Raw genomic sequence first — 7,547 nt, 5'->3', positions numbered from 1 at the left:
AACCCAAAAATTATGGAAAATGCATAAACTCAAAATTTTGTTTTATATTCGCTTGCCTACTTAGTCAAACTAGTTTTTTAATCTCGTTGGTTGACTTTTCTTGTAGTTTTCAAACGAAAATTGGGGTTGCTGAAGATCTCGTCCATGATTGTTCTTCAATATTTATAAGCACTATCTGGATTAAGGACACTGAATATGTATACAAAATTTAATAATGGTTAGAGAAAATTGAAGGATTAAAAAGTGGGTTTAAAATGGTGTGGAATGAGAGAACCAATTGGGTTATCTTCTTGATCCTTTTTCTATTATTGTAATTGTTGGAAGCCTTTTGCTTGAGTGTCTGTTGATGCTTCAGGTCAAGGAAGAAGATCATGGAAAAGAACCAAAATAACATCATTTTGAGGTTAAAGGTGTTACAAACTTAACTTATGAAAGGACAAATGTGAGAGAGTAAACAAAGTTGAAGTACTGATCAGAGAAAATTTTAGGAACTAAATTGAGAAAATAAAATAAGTTAAGGGGCTAAAGTATCTGTTTTGATCTTTATCACTATTTGTCTTAGATTTTAATTTATATAATTTTCATATTAAAGTAGTAATTTATAATATTGAATTTTCTGGAAAAAATGTGTGTTTCATTTTTCCATGTTTTACCCTTACTACTAATTAATATTTGAGTAAATTATATTGATACTCTAAGTTTTAGCGAAATTATACAAATTATTATTCACTTTTTACATCTACATAAACTCCTCATTTTTATACTTTCATTATACTGATTAACCTGCAGGAAAAATAAATATAATCTTTTAAACAACAAATGTGATAAATGTAATTTAGTTAAACAAAATATGATATATTGTGAAGACAAATCCAAATAGTATATGAGTCAATACATCTTTATTATTTTTGGTTCGTTACAATATAGTATAAGAGCGATTTAAACAATATTTATTTATAATTGTTGATGCATTTTGTAGCCAAAAATAATAAAAATGTATTGATTTGTATATTATTTGGACTTGTATCCACAATATACAATATTTTATTTAATTTAATTGCATTTATCACATTTATTATTTAAAATATTACACTTATTTCTCATGTAGAGGTGGTCAATGTAATAAAAGTATAAAAAATATAGGGTTTATATATGTGTAAAAAAGTAGAGGTAATTTATGTAATTTCATTAAAACTTAGATCAGTTAATTTACTGTTAATATTTTTCATCTCAAATCATGATCTCTCTAATAATAATTTTATCACTAGTTCTAACAATAAATTTTATATTTTTAATAAATTTTAATCTATATAATTTTTAGTCATGGAAATATTAACTTATAATATTAAATTAAAAAATGTGGGTTAATAGACTGCACAGTACCTACCACATGACAACCTGCTAATTTTATAATAATGTAGATTAATTTTTATATTAAATTTTTTTTTTACTTTGTTTAAAAATGAAAAGTAATTTTAATATAAATTCAAGGATGATATAATACACCAATAATGTATTAGTCTAGTGGTATAAGATTTCGCTAGAACCTCAGGATGACCAAATATCAAAAATTCAATTTCTGATAGCGACACTTGCTAAGAGGGTCAGGTACGAATCCTGAAAGAGTTTATTCATTACCATAATGTGGGGAAATATTATTGGTTGTACAAAAAAAAATGAGATAATACATCTTGGATGAGGTCATGAGTAGTTAAATCAAACTTTAACTATAAGATATTTCATTGGTGAAAGAAAGAGAAGACTTAGACCATAAAATATATTTGTGAAATGACTTTGAAACCTTCTATTATTTTTATTTATCCTCTAAAACTTAACTCGTAAATAAACCGTTTATGGTATAGATAAAGGGAAGAAGAAGAAAAGGCAAACATGGAAATCAAAATCAAGTCCAATCCATGGTCTGAAAAGGAATTAAAACAGTTTGATATGTTGGAAAACTTTTAACTTGACCCAAAATTAACTTCACCTTCATTGGACTAGCCCGAATTGGCCGAGCCCCTTTAGATTCACACCTCTATCTCATTTTTTAGATTACTAATATTTAGCATAAATACTTATTTGTCTTTTGAGAAAATCTGTTTGCCAAATTAAAAGTCTCAACATTATCTTAAGAACACTAGTCATTGATTCTGCAAGGGAGAAAATTATTAGTCGTTAGATTCCTTACCACTACAACTGCAATATTAATATAAATACTTTATTTATCCCCATCAAAATTTCAGGTTAAGAGGGAATGAAATGGGAGAAAATAAAATTTAATTAAAGAATGATAAAGGAGATAAAAATAGTAAAAAATGAGATAAATTTATAATTATTTTGTATGAGAAAAAAAGAAAGAAAGTGAAGAAGAAAGAAGAAATTTATTATTCAAAATGTGATATATATGATATATGAGAAATGTTTTTCAATTAACTTCTCCACCTTAGTTTTCAGCCAACCCGACAAAATATTTTTTCTCCCTCTGTTAAACCAAGACCACACTCTTTTGTACATACATAGTACATCAAGCAGTTAGCAAAAGAGAAACAACATGTACATTCAGTGTAGTAGCAAATAACAGAGGAAAAATGAAAATAAGTTATGTTTGAGAGAAATGTGTATTATGTATGCGTTATAAAACTCGGCTTGAACCGGCTAGTCCAATTGGTTCAACCATGAACCGAACTTCTAATCGGTTCGAACCTCTCATCTAATCAATTTTGTATCAAATTGAGTTAACTCGATCACTTTAAGCCTAAAACTAGTGACTCGAGTGGTCAGACCAGTTTGATTGGCCGAGTCAATCAATTTTTTTTAAAAGATAACCAAATTGATGTCGTTCTTCAGTGAAAAATACTTTTAACTTATTTGTAGTTATGTTTTTCATTTATTAGTTTATATTATAGCAAAATCTTCGTTGTTTAATTAAATTTTAAACTTATTGTATGTTTCTGTTGTAGTTAAAACATAGTTTATATGTTGTTTGATGATGTTATCAACATATTGTGTCATTTGATAGTAGTAAAATTTTCTTTTTTTTTTGTTGTTTAATTAATTAGACATGATAATGTTTTTAAGTTTTGAGTATACGATTATTATTGTTACATAATATTATAAATTTTTAGAACTTTTAATGCAAACCGAGTTAACTGATCCAACCATTAACATAGTATCCTGGCCGAGTCATTGAACAGTCAGAGTTTAATAACACTAGTACTATTATCAAGAATAATGAAGAAGAATGAGGTAAGTTGTATTGAAAATGTATTGAGTATCAATTACAATAACATTATATATCTTTGAAATGCTAAATGTTATTTATAGTTTCTAAATATCAAGTTCCAACTAACTCTAACTAACTTTCTACATTAGAAAATATACAAACTAATAGACTGAAATAACTCAAACTTATACTGGTGAAAGTTTTCTTATTTTCTGTTATTCCAAAATTACTACTAAACTACTACAAGTGGAAGTATCCACATTTTCTATTATTAATCCTGAAATTACATTATTTCTAACACCTCTTCCTTTTAATTCCAACATGTTAAAAAAATTATTTGTCACTACTTTTTTTTCAATCTCACATTTCTATCTATCTTTTTTCATTTCATCACATGTTACAGTATATATAACTTATTTAACATCATAAATTTGAAATGTTTTATGAGAAAAAAATATGTGTTGACATAACTTATTTCTTTAAATCTATTCATTATTTGATATGTGCTATATTTTTTTATATTAGTATAAAAAAACAAAACAAAAAGATAAATATCAAATAATAAATAAATTTAAGGAGATAAATAGGAAGGTAACAATTTAGTCACATGTTTTATATTTGTTGTCTCGGTCTTACACGCAACTCACGTTCTGAGGAGAACCTTGAAATTTGAAAAGGGAGTGTGATACAGTCAACCACAGAAGTGACAGCTTCATAGAAAAGATATCATTACTCATGTTGGGCTGCTTTTGAACTAAAGTGCTTTGGCAACTTCTCATCTCATAAAAATGACAAATTTATGTGAGTAGTGAATTTTGACCAAAATATTATAGTTTTATTGTACCTTTTAAATTTACTATAAAATGATGTACTTTTTGAAAATTTAATAATATGATTACTGAATTTTATTTTATTTTCCCTAGAATATATAAGAATCGGTAATTTTAGTGGAATTTATATTCTTTAGTAACACTTTAACAAAAACTCCATTGGTATTAGAATTTTTAGTTTTTTTTTTTATTTTCGAAGGAAAATCAACAACCAAGTTAGAGTTTTTTGCATTTAAATGCTTATCTTCTGATAGTGTAGTTTATCAGTTCTCAAACTTACTTGACCAGTTTTCTAATTTATAATGTCACTATTTATAATCAAAATCTAAAAATCAGTTTATATTGAGTGAGTGAAAAAATATATACACGACAATGTACAAGTTTATACACTATAATTATATCAGTTATTGTTCATGTTTAATAATAATTGATTTTTTCTAAAAAACAATACAAATGATAAATAATATAATAATTATATATAAATCTTTATACTGATAATGATAATTTATAAATATCATGTAAATGTTAAATCTCTCAGTGTGATGCATCAAGGGCAAAGGCCCAACCAACAAAGGCATGTGATACTAAATAACTTTTTATCAAGAGTTTGATCATGAGTACAAGGTTTGTTATAATAGTAATGTTTATCTACTATTCATTGATATGACTTATAGAGTGTAATATTTATGTATTGAAATTGTGAAAATTTATATACGATTAATATATCATCTATCATTATTTGTATTACTTATCGATAATAGTCAATGATGATTAAAAATAAATGATGAATGTTGTAGTAACAATTTAATTTAATTAACTTATCATGATGCATTCAAATTAGTGTTCACAATATAAGAAATGTATTCAAATTTTAAACTAAATTATGAAAAAATAATCCAGATATTAGTTTTATTTAAAAAGTAAAAATTACCTTTTCTTAGTTATTAAAAACAATTACGACTCTGCTGGGGATCGAACCCAGAATCTCTGGTTCCGTAGACCAGCGCCTTATCCATTGGGCCACAGAGCCAAGATGTTGTTAATGAATTAATCATCTGTTATATATATGATTATATATTGGGCAATAAGGCTCAACTTTTGCTTTTGTTTATTTTTGTGTATTCGCAAATGGTCACACGCGATATATTTATTTTTCCTTTTGCATTCATATTTCCGATTTCCATGTATATATTTTTCAAGTGTTCCAACAGCCATTAACTATGGCAAGGAAAAGATGGGAGTTACCTTAGCTACCACATATTAAATAATAATGAATGAAAGTTTAAATTTGTGAGGAAAAACACTGAATATCATCTTAAAATTTATGTGTGTGTGTTAGAAAAACTAGTAATTCAAAGTTAGTTGGAACTTGTTATAATTAGAAAGTTGTTAAAGTTAGTTAGTCTACATATAGTAAGTTGTATAAATAACTCATTGAGTTGTTCTATGAAGGCAAGTTGCTTACACACAAAACTACTCTACCTTTCTTGTTAATCTTTCTCAACTTCTTCTCTAAATCTTCTTCATTCTGTTTCCATTTTCTTGCTATATTTCTTTCTCTTCTTTCTTTGCTTCAACATTTGGTATCAAGAGCTTTGATTTGGAGGAAAAATCATCACTCTATTTCCGCTGCAAACATGGCACAATCAATTGCCAATTTCTCAACAAACTTGCCCGTGCTTGATGGATCGAATTGGTCAAAATGGTCTATCCAGATGAAAGCCATCTTTTGCTACCAAGATGTAGCTGAAATTGTCGAAGATGGCTTCTCAATTCTGGAGGAAGGAGCCACTGAAGTTTAGAAGAGTGAGTACAAGCAAAGCAAGAGGAAAGATTGTAAGGCATTATGCAACATTCACCAAGCAGTAGATAATGCACACTTTGAGAAGATTGCAGGTTCTGCAAATTCTAAAGAAGCCTGGGAAACTCTTGAGAAGCACTATGTTGGTGCTGCTCAATTAAAGAAGATAAGATTACAGACAATAAGGAGAAGGTATGAGCTTATGCAAATGGAGGAAAGTGAGAAAATCTTTGAATTTTTCACAAGAGTAATTACACACACTAATAGCATGAAGTCGTGTGGAGAAAGGATGGATGATGCCACAATGGTGGAGAAGATTCTTAGAACAGTGACACCAAGGTTTGATCATGTTGTGGTGGCCATTGAGGAGTAAGGAAAGGTTGAAAGAATGAAGGTTGAGGAGCTTCAAGGGTCACTTGAGGCTCATGAACAAAGGATGACTGAAAGGGGAGCATATAGATCTCCTCACCAAGCCTTGCAGGCTCACACACTGAAGAAGGGATCTCAGTTTGCAAAGACTTTTAACAAGAATCGAGGGAAAAGCTTTGAACAGAGAAATGCCCAAGGAAATTCTCACAATCTGGCAATGATCTCAACACTGAAAATGGATAGACTTTCAATAGAAGAGATGGAGGAAAACAGATCAAATCTTGGAAGAAAAAGCTTGTCAGGAAAAGAATTAGGTGCTTTAACTGTGACAAGCTTGGACACTTCCCATCTGAGTGTCAAGCACCTAACAAGAATCATCACTATGGAAGGCAAGAATCAGAAGCAAACCTTGTCAAGGAAGATGATGAAGACTCGGGTGAAATTGCTGTTCAACTAATGATGACAACAAGCAATTTAAATGCAGGCAGTGATACTTGGTACCTGGATTCTGGATGCTCCAACCATATGACTGGAAATAGAGAATGGTTGGTAAACTTTGATGCAGCAAGAAAGAGTAAGGTGAACTTTGTTGATCATAGGATCATCACTGCTGAAAGAACAGGTGATGTCCCTCTTATCATGGCTAATGGCAGGAAAGCATACATCAGTGATGTGCTATATGTACCTAATATGAAGACCAACCTGATAAGTATTGGTCAATTGCATGAAAAGGGCCTCACAATGCAACTCTTGAATGGTTTCATGACAATCTATGATAACCATAAGAGGAAAATTCTGAATGCTCCCTTATCCAATAATAGAACATTCCAGGTCAAGCTAGGAGCAAGGAACACTCAATGTCTAAATGCAACAACCAAGGATGATGAAACTTGGTTGTGGCATCTAAGATATGGCCATCTCAATTTCAGAGATCTTGGATTGTTGAGGTCTAAATGAATGGTTAGTGGTCTACCTGACATCAGGCCAAAGCAACCTAAATGTGAGAGCTGCATCACAGGTAAGCTATCTAGAACTCCTCTATGCAATTATACACAAGCCAGAGCTCTAGATATACTACATGTGATATACTCAGATGTTTGTGGCCCTATGGAAGTACCTACCTTAGGAGGAAACAGGTACTTTCTCTCCTTCATAGATGAATTCGGTAGGAAGATGTGGATCTATCTGCTTAAAGCAAATAGTGAGGTGTTTCATAACATGATCAGATACAAAGTCATGGTAGAAAGACAGTCTGGCAAACAAATCAAGATCCTCATGACAGATGGAGGTGGTGAATTCACATCAAGAGAGGTTGAAAAACTCT

The 7,547-nt window shown here is 29.8% G+C and overlaps 1 non-coding gene across 1 annotated transcript; it reads right to left on the bottom strand.

Annotated features, from left to right (window-relative positions):
- Positions 1-5,010: 5,010 nt before the first annotated feature.
- Positions 5,011-5,083, bottom strand: TRNAR-ACG. Its single transcript has one exon. It is a non-coding gene; the product is annotated as a tRNA-Arg (tRNA).
- Between the last annotated feature and the right edge of the window lie 2,464 nt (positions 5,084-7,547).

Source organism: Lupinus angustifolius, unplaced genomic scaffold, assembly GCF_001865875.1.
Source record: "Lupinus angustifolius cultivar Tanjil unplaced genomic scaffold, LupAngTanjil_v1.0 Scaffold_226_2, whole genome shotgun sequence".
In the NCBI taxonomy this organism is placed as follows: domain Eukaryota; kingdom Viridiplantae; phylum Streptophyta; class Magnoliopsida; order Fabales; family Fabaceae; genus Lupinus; species Lupinus angustifolius.
The sequence above is the reverse complement of the archived record's forward strand: the minus strand, read 5'-3'. Positions and strand labels throughout refer to the sequence as shown.